Source organism: Taudactylus pleione, unplaced genomic scaffold (assembly GCF_031769625.1).
Source record: "Taudactylus pleione unplaced genomic scaffold, aTauple2 ptg000228l, whole genome shotgun sequence".
Classification (NCBI taxonomy): Eukaryota; Metazoa; Chordata; class Amphibia; order Anura; family Myobatrachidae; genus Taudactylus; species Taudactylus pleione.
The window spans coordinates 2,870,566-2,891,240 of NW_028284630.1; the positions used below are offsets into that span (position 1 = coordinate 2,870,566).

Sequence of the window (20,675 nt, forward strand, 5' to 3'; positions counted from 1 at the left end):
GCATTCTTTATATATATATATATACATATATATATATATATATATATATATATATATATATATATATATATACATTTTTGGATATATTTTTATTTCTGGGTTACTATAGTGTTACTAGAATTTTCACTTAAATTAAATAAATGACTTATTTATAAACGATTAATATGGGATGACAATTATATAATATAGACACCAATATTTCTATCTTTGTATATTATCAGGAGGCTTATTGTAGTTTTTATTTTAATGGCATTTTCAGTGTATTTCTATACATTGAATTATATATCTTCATTTATTTTCTTTTATATTTATATATTTATATTTTAATATATAAATTATTTATTCGTTTTTATTCATTTATTTATTTTCATTGTATATTAATAACAAATATTAGTTTATTATAAGAATAATATGTTTTAATATGTTTATTCAGTATAAATTTAAGACACACGCATGAGACTGAAATATTTAAAATAGAGTGATAATGCATAAAGAATTGGAATCAGGTGCAACATATTAAAACGTTAATCTATGTGATTTTGGAGGAATATAAGGAGACACTATGGACTTGAGTCTTTAGTCTTGAGAAAGTCCCGGTATTTGATGGGACGCAACACATTGACCATTACCTTCCCATAACGCTCACACTCCAGACCAGCCTATTGCCAGCCACCCGATCCAGCTCCTGGCTGGCTCACAGGATTTTACCAGCATTGCCAAGTCCATCGCTTCCTCATTGTTGCCGGCCACCTTATCCTGCATGGACAAATTGCAGGAACACCAGCAGCAGTAGCTGCTCCTTCACCACTACTGCTCCTGACCACGGCTGCTGGCCACCTATTCCTGTATGGACATTACCATCTAGTCCATAGGAACACTAGCACCAGCGGCTGTTCACCATTGCCGCATCTACTGTACATCCTACTGTTGCCGGCCACCCGTTCTCGTTACAGACACCACTACCTGGTCCTCAGGAGTACTAGCAGCAGCGGCAATTACCACCGCATACAATCTTCAATATGGTCCATTGTGACCCAGTACTTACACGGAGGAAGGTACCCAGATTTGGATACCCTGTGGGGCCATGTTCATTACATTGAGTTGGAGATCTACAGGTGGAAACCTACGCACCCAAATTTGATTGAGGTAACCAACCACTTACTTTTAAACCACAACACATTGTGAATTTTACTGGGATGCCAGTATATCATTTATTGCTGCGGATTGCTATTTTTTCAGGCTGGTTTGTGAGCACAATTGCAACATAATTACTTTTTTATTGCAACATATTTGTTTTAAATCATAAATACAAAAGATACATTTGTAACTATCAGGACCTAATGAGCTGGGTACACTGATTATCTCACTGCAGGAGTGAGAATTTAAAAACTCTGTATGCATACAAGGTTTTCTATATAAGTCCAATTCAAAAAGGCAATTTTATTATACTAGAATCAACACTTCTTTATATGCTGTTACATTAATTATGAAATTATCAACTGTATTTATACTTTTAGGTTGTCTATTGTTTAGATTTGATTAAAACCATTGATGTTCAATTATATATAAGCCTCCTGTGTACCAATAGAAAGCAAACACCAGATCTGTGTATTTACTTCAATTATTAGATGCAATTAGTATACCACTATGGGCAGTAAATAAAAAATCTCTTCATTTTTTGTTATTCCTAGGGTCCTAACTAGACCCTTTACTTGCAGCTGGTGATATTTAATATTATCAATCATATAATATCAGCGCCAGGAAGTGTAGTGTTATTCACTACAGTATTATAAGTAAATAATAACAATTGCTTGGTTGAATTCCTGGATAATAATGTGTGATAGTAATTTATGCATACTAAGTCCACCTTATATTTGACCATATTGTAAAAGCACTATGGACCTTATTCAGAGTCGGTCACAAGCGCCGATGCACTCGTAACCGTCTCGATGGTTAGTCCTGCGCACACACATCGGCCGCACTGCGCTTGCGCAAGCCCTGGAGCTCATTACCAAAGGGGCAGCTGTCAATGTTGATCAACAGCTCGCCCCATTTGGTAGGCGGGTCGGGGGGGTGGTTTCCAAAATGGAGGCGTTCCTTAACGAACGCCTACCATTTTGTGGGTGGCCGCACTGACATCATCAGTGATGTCAGTAGGGAGCTTCCTGCTCCATCAGAGCAGAAAGCTCCCTGGGGCTTACGAGTGCCCAGACCCAACCCTAGGGTCTGGTTGTAAGCCCCGATGGTTGTGATGGTGATCACCATCGCGACCATCAACCTGGTCCGTCATTATACTGTGGGGGGTAACCCACAGCTTAACTAACGACCAGGAGGCTGCACATCAAAAAAGAAGCATCCGCCCTCATTCAGAGAGAGCGATCACTTCTTATGACCACCTCTGAATGAGGGCCTATGTACCCTACATCCCCTACATATGCAGTCAAATAGGATATATCTTTTTTGTTGACCATCATCTTCAAGATTATGTTGCCAAAAAGAGATCCCGTATAAGAGACACAGGTCATATTCTCCAATAATCAGATTCAGTAGATGTCTAATCTCTTTCTCTAAATATATTCCACAGAATATTTAAGGTGAAAGAACTGTTGAATCTTTTCTTAATCATCATATAGGGTTCTCAGAGGGGCAACATAAATTAATCCTGGATGCCATTCTATTTTTTATTATTTAATCACAACCACGGAAAAATAGGTTAAATATAAAAGTGTAAAATAGTTTTAAAATAAAAATCTCGGAAGATAAAGATAAATTGCTCACCATGTAATATAATAAGCTCATAGTGTAAAGATCCAGGAAAACAGTTTATATGTAATAAGTTGAAACTTTGTCAACACTGGACTACTACTTTCTATCATTGAAAAAGGGTCGTTATTGAGTAAAGACAAACAGAATCAGGTTTATAAGATTATATAAATGAACAACAGTTTATTGTTAAACAATAGATAAATAACAATGTGTGTATATATATATATATATATATATATATAATATATATATATATAAGCAGATAAGGTTTATATACTCATCAGATATAAAAAAGAGATACTTAGCTAAGGTTTTCATTCAATGCATTGACTTCAATGATCCATGGGGAACCTTGTTTGTCTTAATAAATCACCCAGATTAAAGAAAGTGGATACTTGACACCATTCATCCATATTGTCTCCAGTTACAAGGGGCCAACATGTCACATGAATATTCTTTTTAACCCCTTGAAATTAGGGGAGGTGCCTCCCCAGAACACATACGTTAATATCCTACCTTTATTAGCAATAAGGGGCAGTATTGCCGGAATACTATAAAATATGGGGTGTTTACCTTTGTGAAATATGCCAACGCCATGGTGTCCTGTGAACCACCTTATTGACATTTTTGCCCCCAATAACAACCTAAATTATCTGTGCATACCACAAAATGCCCTGCTCAGGTTTGAACAACATATCAAAACAAGATAGCCTTGTTCTAATACCAAAACGATTTGCAAAACTTACATTAGTAAATAAAAGTGGGAAAGGGTCACAAAACAACTACCATTAACCCTACTGGTTACACATATATTTATCTCCTAAGCTATATTTATGTCTAAAATAATATTACAAACTATTTAGAATGCACCAAAAAAGGAATTCCACTTAAGCGCTCTAGAGATTTTTTTTTTATAAAGGAATAGTAAAAACAGCTGCTGGGAATCAAGGTATATCAACCATTGAAAAATGAACAGAACATACAACAGAATAAACCATTGCTAGATCTTTAACTACTAAGACAATATTCTCTGTGGATATTTAAATATAGCATAATGGGTAGAAATATTATTAATAAAAATTGTGGACCACATGTATATATAATGAAAGTTTTATTATGCATCAGTAGATCTCATACCAATAAATTAAACAACACAATAAAAATACATATACAGTATTAAACATTAACAATATGTGCTGATACTGGTAATAATGTCAAAGCACTTATCAGTCTATCAATAGACTAAGCTGGACCAATGGGCAGAAGGCATATAGCAAGTATTCAAAATTTAAATATATAAAATGATATAGTCTCCTTAATCCTAACTATGTATTATATACTGTAATGTGGTATATAAGAAATCTGTGATTCGCTAATAAACTAGCCAGAATGGGTAAAATTGTAGTTACATACAGCCACATTTCCACCAGAGATAAAGCCAGCTGTCCCCATGACAGCCAATTCAAAATTACTGGATGGCCCAGGTCCCATAACGGTTGCACTCCCTGCACCTACTGTTACTACACCCTTTCTTAAAGCAGTGGTCCCCAAATTGGGTACTATGTCACCCTGGGGATTGGCAGAGGTGGGTCAGGGCCAAATCAAATTATTTATAGGTAATATGATAAGCAATACCAGTGCTGGCAGCAGCCAATCATTAAATCTGTGGTCAAAAAGAAGTGCAACCCTATCCACCAGCACATAACTGAAGACAGGTAAACACAATTTACTTAATTTAATAATTGCTGCTATTTTTTTAAATAAACAAAAGCTTTTTGCCTAGGGGTGCCATGAAAAAAAGTGCTAAAGACTCAATAAAGTTTGGGAACCAAACAAATTATCTGTGAGATTATGATAAAACATACACACTTCAATATATAATGGTATAATTTGTTAAATTCTAAGATCAGCATGGTGTTTTTATTAGGAACAGTCATATTAATTCACTATCTGACCATTTCACTGATTTGCTGATAAACAAAAAGTCATATATATATCAGATGAGGCCAGGTTATCTTGAGCAATCAATCTAATTAACATCTAAATACTGCAGCTTAGTAAATACCTACAGAGATATCTATTTGAAATAGCTGCAGTGAATCAATTAGAAGTAATCTGGGGCACTATACATATCACTACAGAATGTTTTTCAAAGCTCTGGTATGAAAGAACAAATTATATTTCATTATTATAAATAGATGGGCAAGACTTAGAAGAAAAGGTTAGAAATTACACAGTATTATTCTGTTCTGATTATTGCAAACTTGTACCACTTTGCTTTTAATAACTTTTATTTTTCTACTTTCACATCAGATTACTTCTTGGAACTGGAGAGAAAATTAAAAGTTAGATTGAAACAGCTTTATTTAGTGTATATTTTACAACTGCTAAACTATTAACTTGAATTAAACATTTTAAATCTAAATTCAAATTTTCCATTTACAATTATCAATGAAAATTCATTAAAATTAACTTTACAATGTTGTCTTTTCTGCTTGTTTGAGGTTAAATGGCTACACTTAATAGTATTTATAATTTTTTTATTTTAATTCAAACATCAAACATTACTCAAAAACAAATATTATTTTGTGGAGACAGGTAACTGATGCTGCTGTACTCATAGTTGCAACATTGCAGTAGTCTAGGAGGGCGATTCGATTAGCTGTGGGTTCTATGCCCTGTGCTCACGGTTTAACATTCCGAACATTTTGTGGGATATTTTTATAAAACATGCTCCTGATAGCCTCACAATTAGAAACAACAAGTCACAAATATTGCATGTTTTATTCTGCAGAGTGCAACCTACGTGAAAGAGCTGGAAAATCATCCTGTACTCCCATAAAACTGGCAAATGAAATAACAGGACCATGTAGAGGCTATTAATGGTCATAAGCAGTGACAGATTTTACCTAAGGGCTGCGAGGCTGCAGCCCCACCAGCAAAATCCACCACCTCAGTGTAGTCAGTGCAGTCTGTGTCTGCACTCTCTACACTGTGATTGGCAGTGGCTTCCTATTAGAAGCGCCACCTGCCAGTGACATATACAACAGGTAGCCCCAGGGGGAGGTGTCTCCTCATCCTGGGACTGCCAGTCTGGGCTGCTATTAGCAGAGAGCGGTTTCCAGGAGGAAGCCGCTAATCTACCTTTCTGCCAGCCCTAACCAGCAGAGGATGCAGCCCTTTGGATGTCGGTGGCATGCGCAGCTCCACGCCACTGTGCGCATACGCTGGTCCTGGCACCTGACAGATCGATTATGCAGGCGCTAGGACCCAGTGAGGAGGCAGGAGCCTGTGGTAAGTGACCTGGCCTGCTGTTTTCAGTGGCGGCAGCCCCCCTCATCAAAGAAGGTAGGAGCCGGCGCTGCTCATGAGCAAAGTATTTTAAAATGTATTATTCATTGGGAGGGGTGTCATAGTGTACTGTCCTGTGTGCTGTCTTTTTTAATTTAAAATAAGGTTTTTCCTTACATTTCACCTAGTCTGGAGCTGCAATCTAAAACCTACGTTAACTCCTATTGAAATCTATGTTAACTTAATGTGAATTTGTAAGTGAATTGCAAAAACTTGCAGCCGCAGGTTTGTAAACCAAGTTCATTTTTGACCAACTCGAGACCAATTGAATCTTCTTTAGATGTTCCCCTAACAATGTAAATAAAACTGTAATTACAGTATGTACAATATAAAATGTTACACACAAAAAACTGCTGCCTAATAAAAATGGACCCTGTGTTCCCTTACTCTCATGATTAATTTTTCCTTAAATATGACTAAACTGAAAATTATTTTAGGAGAAACACTGTTTCTAGAGTGGTGGGTAGAATGGACTGATGAGACTTTTCTGACTCTCCATATTCTAGTTTATGGAGACACTTCCCAAAAGTACTGCAGTGTACAGCTTGATGTAATGTATGCTGGGTGGATCATCTAGATGCTTTGGGGGAAAACCAAGGCATTTTGCAGTGCATATGTAATTTGGTCCACTTTGGTTCCTGTCCTGACAACATGCATTATTAGGAAATGTTGCTGATATTTTCATAACCCTTTCAGAATATTAAACTTTTCCACTCCAATGCCTTATATTATTATTATTAGCATCATCATAATCATCATCATCAATAATAATCAGTGATGTTCCTGGTTCAACCTTAGTACTTTGTTCTCAGATCCTCCAGTTCCTCTTCTGGATATAACAAAACCTAATTGTTAATATTTCAGGAACACGTATTTCTTACAAACTGTCATGCTAGGTTGCTTTAGATCAGTGTACTGTAGACAGAACTGTAGGATTACACAATGTAGAAAAATAGAAGTATTGTGTGTTTGTCAGAAAGAATAAAACATTGATTATGTAGGATTTTGTTATTTGTGCTCAATATAATAATGATACGTAGATACAAAAATCCAATTCAAAATGTGTGTGTGTGTATATATATACATATATATATATATATATATATATATATATAAAGTTATTTTTGGGTAGAAAAGTAAACAAATGCAATATAACGATATTCTCATTCTCTGTATCACTGCTTGCTTTTCAAACCCTATGGTTCACTGTGTTTGGGAAAATATGCCTCAGGCATCCACAAAGAATAATCTGGTTTATTCTCCCTTGCTCATTGAAGTGTAAAGAGAGGTGAACAGATAAGGTTGAAATCTGTACATGTGCTGGCAAATTTATTTTTTCATAGGGGCTAATTTAATTTTCAGCAAATGAAATGGCTTATTGAGTAACACGTTTTCCAAATAAGCATTCATGATGCAGAATATTACTGCACGGAACAGGAGAATTATTGGTCAGATGAGTGTTGCATCCTTTTGTCCAAGAATAATAGAACTGCTAAGTATCTTTTAAAGATGCCTAGTCATGCAGTACTGTCTTGTCAAAACCAATCCACTGAGTACTTAGGGAAAGTGCACAGAAACCGAGAAGGGGAGGGAAAGACTGAGATGCACTGTCTGCCAAGGCACCTTTCTAACTTGGAAAATGAGTAGAGGAGATACTGAAGATATTAATCCTTTTTTACACTGCATCTAAGATGTACTGTAATGTCTGAGCACGACTATGGGTTATGGAAACAGAAGACGTTAAGTAGAAAATAGACAGATGTTCCCAGCTAGTTTGTTGCTCATAGTGTGCCATTCAGGCCTCTATGTCGAGCCATGGAACGTTACATGATGGCTGGACTTTGGCGTACCGTGGTATTCTTCAATGAAAGATACACTATAGCATGTAATACAGCGCTTAACCGCTCAGTGGCGAGTGCTCCACTGATGAAATTTGTACTGAATACCATACTGTTAAATTGGATGGATATCACATTCATGCACGGTATTTGCATGTTCGTACAACCAATCTTTTTAATACCACATAAGCTCTTAGAACGGGATGCAAAGCAGTACACATACTGTACATAACTGTACAGTAGTGTAGTTGCCATGTTGTTATGATGGTATAACCGATACTGTAGATCAATGAGATGCACGCACAGCTTTCATTGAGACGGGATGAATTATTCTCTAATGGTGAGGTACTGTGTATATATGTACTAGTATAATATTTTGAAGGAAGACACATTTTTTTTTAGTATTAAAAACAGTGGTGGGTGGAGTGCACAAGGATGAGCCCACTGTGTATGGTTCTTGATATAGCTGGCATGTGGGCTAGAGGTTAGGTGATCGCTTTGCAACAGTGCTTATCCCGGGTTCGAGCCCTGGAAAATAATAATTTTTTTGGGCGCTGTCCCAGACTTAGACACTATAGTGAAACTTGTAGTGGGCTGTTTAAAAGTGAGTATTACAAACTGATTGTGCATCTTAAAACGCACACTTGCGGCACTGTCAGCACATCGGTGCTGTGGTGGCTGCCAGCTCCGGGGGTTGCCATGGGATCTCTGGCGCATGCCCAGTGGAGTCACTCCATACACCAGTTGCGCTATGCTGTGGCATATGGAGAATCATAGTACTATGCATGCCAAGTGGGTCAGGAGTCACACACAGTGCATCCCAGACTTAAACACTATAGTGATTTAATGACTTTAGGAACTAGTAGCAGACTGTTTGAAAGAGGGATCTCTGTTTTATAAACTGATTGTGCATTTTAAAGTGCACACTTGCAGCACTGTCGGCATGTCGGCGCTGTGGTGGCTGCCAACTCAGAGGATCATAGTACTACACTTGCCCAGTGGGTCAGGAGTCACACACAATGAAAGTGGTGTATTTGTATTAAAAACTGACAGTGCGTTTTAAGACGCACACTTGCGGCACTGTCGGTGCTGTTGGTGCTGTCCCAGACACTATAGTGATTTCCTGATTTTAGAAACTAGTAACTGGGTCTGTTTAACATTGAAGTCTCTGTATTACGAACTGATTGTGCTTTTTTAGGCACATACTTGCAGCACTGTTGGCATGTTAGTACTGTGGTGGCTGCCAGATCTAGGGGTTGCAATGTGCGACACACTGGTATCTCTGGCACATGCCCAGTGGAGTCACTCCATATGCCAGTCAAGCTATGCTGTGGAGGATCATAATACAACAATACATGCCCAGTGGGCCAGGAGTCACACACAGTGCATCCCAGACTTAGACATTATAGTGATTTCATGACTTTAGGGACTATTAGCTGGCTGTTTGAAAGAGGGATCTCTGTATTACAAAGTGACTGTGCATTTTAAAGTGCACACTTGCGGAACTGTTGGCACTGTAAGCGCTGTCCCAGACACTAGAGTGATTTCCTGATTTTAGGGACTAGTAGCTCTCCAATAGGTGAGCTGCTTCTCCTGGTTGTTGGATAGAGGTCTGTCTCTCCACTTTACCAGGAGAAGAAGCTTGCCTGGGGTGAAGCGGTGGTCTCTGGCAGCCATCTTACCCACTATAAGATGCACAATGCACTGTCCCAGACTATAGTGATTTCGTAACTTTAGAAATTAGTAGTGTGCTCTGTTTAAAAGTGAGGTCAATGTTTTACAAACTGACTGTGCGGTTGAAGTCAATGTCAGCACAGTCGGCGCTATCCTAGACTTTGACACTATAATGATTTCTTGACATTAGAAACTAGTAGTGGGATGTTTGAAAGTGGGGTCTTTGTATTACAAACTGACAGTGCATTTTAAGATGCAAACTTGCGGCTCAGTCGGCACTGTCCCAGACTTGGACACAATAGTAATTTCATGACTTTAGAAATCAGTAGTGGGCTCCATTTAAATGTGAGGTCTCTATATTACAAACTGACTGTGCGGTTGAAGTCAATGTTGGCACTTTTGGTGCTGTCCCAGACTTGGACACTATAGTGATTTCACGACTTTAGTAATTAGTAGAGGGCTCTGTTTAAAAGTGAGGTCAATGTTATACAAACTGACTGTGCGGTTGAAGTCAATGTCGACACAGTCGGCGCTGTCCCAGACTTGAACACTATAATGATTTCTTGACTTTAGAAACTAGTAGTGGGCAGTTTGAAAGTGGGGTCTCTGTATTAGAAAATGACAATGCATTTTAATACGCACACTGTGGGCGCTGTCCCAGACTTGGACACTATGATAATTTATTGACTTTAGAAACTACTAGTAGGCTGGTTGAAAGTGGGGTCTCTGCATGCCCAGTGGAGCCGCTTCATATGCCAGTTGTGCTATGCTGTGGCATATGGAGGATCATAGTACTACGCCTGGCCAGTAGGTCGGGAGTCACACACAGTGCATCAGGTCCCATCCCCCAAAGCAAGCAAGAACCTTTCATTACCATAATAAAGGATGCTCTGTTAGCCATATAAGCAGTCAGGTCAACGTCTGTCCTTGTGTCCTGAAAAGGTGTGGAATGGTGATAATTGCCAAGGACACCATCTCCCATCTGCTAGGACAACTAATGTGCCACTATGAATGTCCTGGTTAATAAAATGATGGGGGGGGGGAATGTGTAGGGTTCCACCATCATTTTGGACCAACACAACAGCTCAACAGCTCTGGCGCATGCCCAGTGGAGTCACTCCATATGCCAGTCAAGCTATGCTGTGGAGGATCATAATACAATGCATGCCCAGTGGGCCAGGAGTCACACACAGTGCATCCCAGACTTAGACATTATAGTGATTTCATGACTTTAGGGACTATTAGCGGGCTGTTTGAAAGAGGGATCTCTGTATTACAAAGTGACTATGCATTTTAAAATGCACACTCAGTTTGTAATACAGAGATCCCTCTTTCAAACAGCCCGCTACTAGTCCCTAAACTCATGAAATCACTATAGTGTCTTAGTCTGGGATGCACTGCGTGTGATTCCCGACCCTCTGGGCATGCATGGTATTATGATCCTCCATACGCCACAGCATAGCTCGACTGGCATATGGAGCGACTCCACTGGGCATGTGCCAGAGATCTCATTGTGTGTGACTCCTGGCCCACTGGGCATGCATAATACTATGATCCTCCGTATGCCATAGCATAGCGCGACTGGCGTATAGAGCGGCTCCACTGGGCATACGCCAGAGATCCCAGTGTGTCGCATATTGCAACCCCCAGATCTGGCTGCCACCACAGCACTACCATGCCGATAGTGCCGCAAGTATGTGCCTTAAAATGCACAATCAGTTTGTAATACAGAGACCTCAATTTAAAACAGACCCATTTACTAGTTCCTAAAATCATGAAATCACTATAGTGTCTGGAACAGCGCCGACAGGGCTGCAAGTGTGCATTTTAAAATGCACAGTCAGTTTGTAATACAGATATCCCTCTTTCAAACAGTCCGCTACTAGTCCCTAAAGTCATGAAATCACTATAATGTCTAAGTCTGGGATGCACTGTGTGTGACTTCTGACCCACTGGGCAAGCATAGTACTATGATCCTCCATAAACCACAGCATAGTGCGACTGATGTATGGAGCCGCTCCACTGGACATGTGCCAGAGATCCCATTGTGTGACTCCTGAGCCACTGGGCATGCATAGTACTATGATCCTCCATATGCCACAGCATAGCGCAACTGTCGTTTGGAACGGCTCCACTAGGCATGCACCAGAGATCACATTGTGTCTGACTCCCACCCACTGGGCATGCATAGTACTATGATCCTCGATATGCCACACCATAGAGTGACTGGCATATGAAGCGGCTCCACTGGGCATGTCCCAGAGTTCCCATTGTGTCGCCCGTTGCAGCCCCCAGATCTGGCAGCCACCACAGTGCCGACATGCCGACAATGCCACAAGTGTGCGCCTTAAAATGCAGAGCCCGCTACTAGTTTCTAAAATCATGAAATCAGTATAGTGTCTGGGACAGTGCCAACAGTGCCGCAAGTGTGCATTTTAAAACAGTCAGTTTGTAATACAGAGATCCCTCTTTCAAACAGCCCGCTACTAGTCCCTAAAATCAGGAAATCACTCTAGTGTCTGGGACAGTGCCGCAAGTGTGCATTTTAAAATGCACAGTCTGTTTGTAATACAGAGATCCCTCTTTCAAACAGCTCACTACTAGTCCCTAAAGTCATGAAATCACTATAATGTCTAAGTCTGGTACTTACTGTGTGTGACTCCCGACCCACTGGGCATGCGTAGTACTATTATCCTCCATACACCACAGCATAGTGCGACTGATGTATGGAGCTGCTCCACTGGGAATGTGCAAGAGATCTCATTGTGTCACACATTGCAACCACTAGATCTGGTAGCCACCACAGTGCTGACATGCTGACAGTGCCACAAGCGTGCACCTTAAAATGCACAGTTTGTAATACAGAGACCTCACTTTTAAACAGATCCCGCTACTAGTTTCTAAAATCATGAAATCACTATAGTGTCTGGGACAGCGCTGACAGTGCCGCAAGTGTGTGTGTTAAAATGCACAGTCAGTTTGTAATACAGAGATCCCTCTTTCAAATAGCCTGCTACTACTCCCTAGAGTCATGAAATCAGTAGTCTGGGACAGCGCCGACATTGACGCAAGTGTGCAGCTTGAAATGCACAGTCAGTGTGTAATACAGAGTTGTGCGTGCATCTGAAATATTTTAATATAAAAGTACAGGACTCACACACTTAATGATTTAAAAGTTTATTAGACATTCTTCTACAGTCCTGATTCCATGAGGAAAACAGTGTACAATATTGTACAGAATCACTGTTTCTATCAGCCAATCATCAGGCAGTGATACAGAAAATGCATTGGAAATCAGATGCATGCGCTGTGTAGTTTAGGAAAAGTGACACCTAGTGGACAATAAGTTGTATTACACATTATGACTTTTTTCCAGTGCTATACTGTGGTCCATTTACGTAACATTCTGGGCCTGATTCAGACCCGGTCACAAGTGCTAAGCGCTTGCAACCAGGTCGATGGTGGCCCAGAGTGCATGCGCATGATGGAGCCAGCTCCGTCGTGAGCATGCACGAGACCCGGATAGCGATGGGCAATCCGTCACTCCGGGTCTCACACCAAAGGGGGCGTGCTGTCGATGTTGAGTGACAGCACGCCCCCTTTGGTGGGCAGGCTGGGGGGTTGGCTCCACAGATGGAGGCATTCCTATGAGAACACCTACCATTTGGGGACGGCCCCACTGACATCACAAGTGATGTCAGTGGGAGAGCTTCCGGCTCTGTTTGAGCCGAAAGCTCTCTGGGGATTGCCGCAATGAGATCCTACCACAAGGGTCTCATCGCAAGCCCGTGGCAACCCACAGCAATGCGAGTGGCCAGGAGGCCGCTCCATAAAAAAAAAAAAGACGCCCTGATTCAGAGCGAGCGCTGTCAGAGTGTACGGCTCTGAATCAGGGCCTCTGTGTGGTGCGACTCATGGCATAGTGAGTGGCGAGAGATGCATGGCGCTCTACTTGGCATATGGAGCAACAAACTGTAAGTAAAGTTAATTTTCATGTTATGTTTTTGTTTACTATGAAATGTGCTAATACACCACAGATCAATTTCGGGAATGATGCTCGTCCTTTTTTGGGTTCCTTTTTGATTCAGAAATCTTTTATTTTAAAAAAGTGTTTAATAGTATCAGGTAGCATTCATAGGGGTAAATTTACTAAGATTCGAGTTTGGTCGAGTTTTTTTTATCTCGATTTTGTATTGCCGTATCTTAGGTGAATTTCCCATTTTCATCTTGCAAATTTACTATGAAGTGAGCTTAGTTGAAAGTGAGTTTTCCGATGGTGAGGCAGATTGAGATTTCTCCCCCTACTAGTAAGTTTAGATGAGATTACTCACCCATGAGTGTTTTCTCTCTGCAAAACTCTCCCGAGCTAGCAGCCTGCACTTATCAGTGAGATATGTCAAGGCTTCTTTTGTGTTCTACCTGTAAAAAATGGGTTAAATGTTTTTTTTAAAAAGTGACCTAGCCCCTGCCCCTCCCCAAAAAAAGCATAACCAACCCCAGACTGGTCAACCAGTCCTGGTTCCAAAACATATGGGGAACAAAATGAGTAGGGTTCCCCCGTAATTTAGGAACTAGCACTGGGCTGCAGGCTACTACACTGGGGTGTAATGCCACAGCCAGGCAACCCTATTACTATGTCTCCATGGCCAAAGCATTCTCACCCCAAGCCAGTCTTCCCAAGCCAGGGATCTCAGGGGAGGTGGGGACCCCCACAAGAAGGGGTCCTCCTCTCCCAAAACCCCAAGCTTGGTCTGAAGCCCAGGGCTCTTCCCCGCACCTCTGGGCTGTAGGTACGGGGGTAGTAAAGTGTTAAATAGTAGAAAACTATTCTATTTTACAGTGGAACTACAGGTACCAGCATGCCTGCTCTTTGGCATTTGTGGAACTAGAAGTGCAAGCAGGTGGTCGGCACCTGTACCCCCACTATAAAATATATAGTTAAAAAAAGACAGAACACACACACCATATACATTAGAGCTTTATTACATACCTACCTCACTCACACATACTTACCTACTGCCAGATGTTCATGTCCACTTGTCCCCATAAATCCCATTTGGATGTGCCTGAAAAAAAAATCTTATATTCACCTCCATCCTCACGCTGGTCTCTGTAGCATCCAGGTGTCTTGGCAAAAAATCAATCCGGCACCCGAAATATATACTTACATTAGCGGTGTATGTGTGTGACCACTTACACCACTAAATGGCTCCTGACTGCTCAGTGTGAACTGTCAGGAGCTGCCAGCCAATCAGCGGCCACTAACTGTAGAGCAGCTGCTGTTTGGCTCTGGCTCCTGACTCACTGACCAGCCCACATGGGAAATGTCAGGAGCTGGAGCTAATCAGTGGCTACTCTATGGTGTGGGGTTTTGGGAGAGGGGAGACCCCTTTTTTTGGGTGTCCCTACCTCCCCTGAGATCCCCGGCTTGGGCTGACTGGCTTGGGTTGAGAATGTTTTGGCTCCTGTCTGTGGCATTACACCCCTGTCATTTTGGGTCCGGTGCTGGTTTTAAATATAGGGGGACCATTACGCAATTTTTCCACCCTATATCAAAACCAGCACTGGTTCCTACTTTACGGGGGTACCCTACTCATTTTGTTCCTTGTAATTTTAGGAACCAGGACTGGCTGAGGAGTCCAGGGCTGGTTATGCTTTTGGGGGATCCCTACATAATTTTTTTTTAAATAAAAACACATTAAGCTAGGTACACATGTAGAAACATACACAAATCATACTGTTCTGAGTATGTTTCTGCAAAACTCGCAGCTCAGGAGGTGGTCTATTTGAAACTTCAATTTCTCTGCGAGTTTGCTACATTCTCACTCGTGATTGTAATCTCGATTGTTGGTAAATTCCCGAGTTGCATCTTTTTCATGAAAAGTACTTCAGAGTTTGGCTGGTGGTTAGTTGATTTGAGTTTGCAATGTCACCCTAGTTTTTCAGTGAAAAATGAAAACTCTCTCCCAAACTCACACGAGTTTGTCTTTAGTAAATTTGCGAGATGAAAAACATGCCTAAACTCACCCGAGATTATAATCTCGACCAAACTCGAATCTTAGTAAATTTACCCCAAAGTGTACATTTGTTCATTTTGTAGAGAGGTGCTCTTTTAGTTTTGGATCTGGCTTCATCTTCGTGTTTTGGTTTTGCAAAACCATCCTCAAGTGTTTTGGTTTTGGTTTTTTCAATAAAAAAAATTATAAAATGATTGTAAAACACAGCTAAAATCATATAATTTTTGCAATCCAAAACCCAAAATTTGTATTTAAAATCGAAATTCTGAACTGCGGGGACATCAGAACTGCACCACGGATCTGTGCAGATCTTTTCAGGAGATCAGAACCGCAACTAGGATCTGTCTGGATTCACGAAATTCGGGTAGATTTGGATTTCTGGAGAACGAAATCGCACATTTCTATAATTTTGTTGTTCTATCTTAAATGCACAGCAATTATTCCACAGCACCTTAAGGGAGAACAAAATGGTTAAGAGAAATTAGGTGTTTATATGTCACCTGTAAATATAGAGGCTCAAATATTTCTAATATATATAAAAGGTTTGAGAGTTTCAAACATATTGGCAGGATGTTATTTAATATATATACACCTCCATCCTTGGCTTCACTCATGTGCTTCGCTCTTTTCATTCATGCCATGATACCATACTTGCCCACCATCCTGATTCGGCTGGGAGCCTCCCAGAAATCGGGTGCCGCTCGCGGCCTCCCAGGAAGGCAGGCAAGTCTCCCGACCTCCGGCAGTGTGTCCGCACCCCACGCAGTTGTAAGTATAAAGCCCGGCAGCTGGGGGCGGTGACATGATTCGCGCTGAATTGTGTCATCGTGGCTCCACCCCCTGCTCCACAATGCCATTAAAATCAGCATTGTGAAGAGGGGGCGGAGCCATGATGATGCAATTGTGCTGTCACGCCCTATGCTCCGCCCCCAATGACGAGTCACTGCCGGGTCACGCCCCCTTTGACTGTGCCATGCCCCCTTCTGTGTAAGCCCTACAGCTCCCTCCCCGAAGGAGGGAGCTAAATGTCGGCAAGTCTGCATGATACCTTCTCTTTGTGAGCGCTGATGTCCCTTCACTCTACGACCTTGGGCATGTTGTGGGATGTTGTCTCCAGTGCCTGGGGACAGGCAGATCTATCCCCAGCCAGTAAATAACTTTAATATCTCTCTCTCCATTACCCCAATGCAGGTGATGCCGGAATTGTTACATAAACAAGGAAGCTTTGTTGTTTAGGCCAGACATTTTTATTTATAATACAATAGTCAACATGCCATGTATAGCTGCTCACTGCTGACAGGAGAATACAAACATTCAGTAGCAGGATGCAGCTACTGTAATTTAATGCTGGCAGTGTTCTACAATAACTAATGGTGTTCAGTAATAAACTGTAGTTGCTTACTAATCCTTTATCAGTATAAACTGTTATATTCAGTGCACTTCTAGCGTGGTTAGTTTGGCATAACATAACATATTTAGGACAATGAAATATTTACTGCAGAAAAAGTCTTGCACAGCAAAATATATAAAATATAAAATACATGATATATGCATCCAGAGTTTCGAAGGATCCCATGTTTAACAAAATGGTAAGAAAAAAAATTAGATTTAAACAAATGATCCCCATTGCTCTCGTGCTGGTCTTGAAAAGTTTCAATGCTGTTAAATATATACATACATATGTACATTTAAACAAATACATAGGATTTGATTCCATTACCTGCAAAATGTTTTGTGGGAAATGTCTTTATAGAAGACTTACTCTCACAGTCTGTGGAGGTACAATCAGCATTCAGGCTACGGTAAGACACTTACTGTATGTAAGCCACCAGAGCTGCTGGTGGACTCACGACTGAATTTACCCCATAATTAAAAATAAATAAATAAATAAAAACCAGATATTGTGAACTCATTTAAAGAACTACCACACCTAACCATCCTGGGATAATTATCATTATATCACTAATAATTTTGACAGGGGGCGGGTCACACACTGTTTCATTTACCCTGTGACATTTCTGCTGGGTTCCCATCTCTATCATCTCTCCCCTGCTCACACCTAGCTGTGGACTTGTCCTGTCTTTGTTGCGGCAGTGGGAACTGTTGAGAGGGAGGGGAAAACAAGCTTGTAGTGCACACTCCAGCTACAACTGCACATGTAGGAGATTGGACAGACCTTCTACGATTGTTATGCAATATTATATAGATAAGGTACCCATGATGCTGTAGTAATCAGTGCCCAACCGTGACAACACAAAGGCATATGCCTTTAGCAGTGGTTTAGAGGAACAAAGAGACTACAGCTCAAAGAGGTTACAATTACCCTTCTTAAAAGTCTTGTGGATCATCTAGATCCTTTACACTCACTTCTCTAAAAGTGGGTTGTCACAATATCTTGGTTATCCAATGAATCTTTTACTTGTTATAGTTCTAATCTCAATAGGCAGGTTAGCATACTGTAGATGCATTTTCCAATTACTACTGTATTTTTACCATACTGGCCCTGTAACTAAAGCGTAAAAAACAAACGGACAAATATAATTTAAGTGAGATGAGCTATTCACAATGCCACTGCAGAATCTAATACCAAAGGAAATAATGAAACGCATCAAATAAATAATAACATATTTTTCATTATGATTTCAAGCGCTGACATTAGATAAAACTAAAATAACCCTTCATACTATAACATTTTTTAACTAGAGAATAGAGATGAGAGAAACTGCCACAATTCTGCTTGAAGTACTGTACAATTCACAATATTGATGCATTGAGCAAATAAATTAATTATTGCTATTTCATTTAAGTTATTTTTCATACTGTGTCCATGGTTAAGAGTTTTACCTAATTACAGGCTATATAAGCTGCTTGTAATATCACCTGAAAACTATCCCCATGAGGAAATTGTATGTAGGATGAAGCACATCAATATTGCTGCCTAATCTTGGGACCTTGAGCTACTCATGGCTATTCACTTACAATTCACTTAAGGAAGGTTGGCTGAACTATCACCTGTATATTGACATTACTATCCATGTTGAATATGCATGGCATGACATGTGAGCTGGTATTAAGGGGTCCTGTGATATCTATATCTGGTGCTAGTCAGGCAATATTTGGATCCTTAGGGAGAGTTCAGGTCTGTTGTTGTTAGCATGGTTGGACTGACCCACAGGGGAACAGGGGAAATCCCTGGTGGGCCCCATGCCTGGAGGCCCACCTCCTCCTCTAGTTGTCTCATTCCAGACTATGCATATGTTACAAAATACTGGCCAGGATTATGGTGTATTAACCACAATGCATTGTAGTTATCAATCTGGTACATTATCATGCATGCACTATCATTATTTACTATACTATATATATGTGTATATATATTTATAAAGAGGCCCTAAACATGACCTCTCTAAAGGTTAGCCATCCTCTGAGGTGGCTGGCCACACCACCTATGGATGTTGGTCACACCCCTTAAACATGGACTCCCTACCACTGCATTCCTCCGGTCAACCCTCCATGCCTCACTTTGACACTGGTTGTGAGTAGTCCTTGCTAGGGTTTAATGGTATAAGAGAGCAATTCTATTCTCGTGATGTGCGGTTGTGATATGCGATAGCACATATCACTGAGAATAATCATACCCCAACACAGCAGATTTCTCTAAACTCCTCTATGGGATGCAAGCAAAAATGTGTGATGTTGCCAGAGAAATTGTTGGAATGACAAAATATTGCCCTCATGGCTGCTAATTGAATTGGTCTGTAAGAGTGTTGGTACTCTCATTGTGACTGCATATTATGACTAATATTTCTGTGAAAACTTATACCTTTGCCAAGTGTCTTATGAAGTTTCCATACGATTACTGATCTGTACATAGAGTACATAGATTTTTTTTATCAGCTATTGTTTTTATGTCCAATTTATGTTTTTCTAGGAATTAAGTTTATATGATAGATATTCTCAGACACAGTGTTTGCATTTATACAATTAGTATTCATTAATGTTATCAATTTATTGTAATTCACGTATTGGAGGGTGTTACTTATTTTAGTATGTTACTATTTTGACCAAACAAGCAATTTATTTAGAAACTCAATTGATTCAATTAAAAACACTAATTCAATAATTAAGTGTAATTTCCTTTAAAAATAATAATTATTATGAATTATTGAATTAGTGTTTTCAATTGAATCAATTGAGTTTCTAAATAAAATGGAGCATACAGGAAAGGGACGCTATCCTTGAAAAAGGGCCAGGAGCCTGAAATGCATTGGTTTTAGCGCACATCCGAGACACTGTAACGTCATACTGCACCGCTGCAGCATCGCGCCGCTTACGTGGACAAAGAAGACGATCACCTCTTCCAGGGAACCAGCCGGACGGAGCGGAAGCCGCCAAAGGTAGGCAGCAATAGGGAGAGACAGTTAGCTATTTACATCTGACTCCACAACTAAACTGCACCACATGGCATTTAATTTTAACCCTTGTGTTTTCTATGGACTTCCCTAAATATCAAAAAGGGCTTTAAACATTTCTATTAACCCTTTTTTTCCCACAGGTATTGCGTTTTATATATACACATTCATGAACAAGCGCTCTTTATTTATAACATATTGATATTATTTTATTAGGAGCTGCTCTAACAGTAACATCCATAGCGCAGAATATATTTCTTGTCTTTAGCCGCACCATCAGTTCTCCAACTTGTATTACTAACTCTGAGCTGCATCATTGGCTCTCATAGTTGCATCAACGGCTCTCAAGCAGCACCATCAGTTCTCCAACTTGTATTACTGACTCTAAGCCGTATCATCGGCTCTCAAAGCCACATCACTTGCTCTCAAGCCACACCATCAGTTCTTCAACTTATACAAATGGCTCTCAAGCCACATCACTGGCTCTCAAGCTGCACTGCCAGCTCTCCTAGTTGAACTAATGGCTCTTGCCATACCACTGACTATCTTACTGGTATCCAGTATCTCATGCTATTCTCTGGTTCCCATAGGTAATATGTGTATACCACTACTACTCC

The 20,675-nt window shown here is 40.4% G+C and overlaps 1 long non-coding RNA gene across 2 annotated transcripts in view; it reads left to right on the top strand.

Annotated features, from left to right (window-relative positions):
• Positions 1 to 599: 599 nt before the first annotated feature.
• LOC148517061 (uncharacterized) overlaps positions 600 to 20,675 on the top strand; it is a 125,907-nt gene continuing 105,831 nt past the window's right edge. For both annotated transcript variants that reach the window (XR_015879333.1, XR_015879334.1), the window contains exon 1: positions 600 to 1,146. This is a non-coding gene — a long non-coding RNA (uncharacterized LOC148517061). The remainder of the gene's footprint in view (positions 1,147 to 20,675) is intronic.